Genomic DNA, 361 nt, shown 5'->3' with positions numbered 1-361 from the left:
AGTGGAGGCAGAGGAGAAATAGAAGAAAACAAAGATACAGCGGAGAAGGAGGAGAGGAAGTCGGAGGAGAGGGAAACGAAGAATGAAATGGTGAAAAGGAAGAGAAAGCAGAAGGAGGAGGAATAAAATGGAGAAAAACACACGAAGTGGAAAAGGGAAAACGGAGGAAGATAGAGGAGAGGGGGTCGAGAGAGAAAATGGAAAGACGGAGAATGTAAGGTAAGAAAAAGAAGAGGAGGGGGAAGGAAGAGAGAAACCAAAAAAGAGAAGAAAGAGAGATAAAGACTCAAGAGAGAGAGAGAGAGAGAGAGAGAGAGAGAGAGAGAGAGAGAGAGAGAGAGAGAGAGAGAGAGAGAAAGAG

This window comes from Penaeus vannamei, chromosome 43 (assembly GCF_042767895.1).
Source record: "Penaeus vannamei isolate JL-2024 chromosome 43, ASM4276789v1, whole genome shotgun sequence".
Lineage (NCBI taxonomy): Eukaryota > Metazoa > Arthropoda > Malacostraca > Decapoda > Penaeidae > Penaeus > Penaeus vannamei.
Note: the sequence above shows the minus strand (reverse complement) of the source record.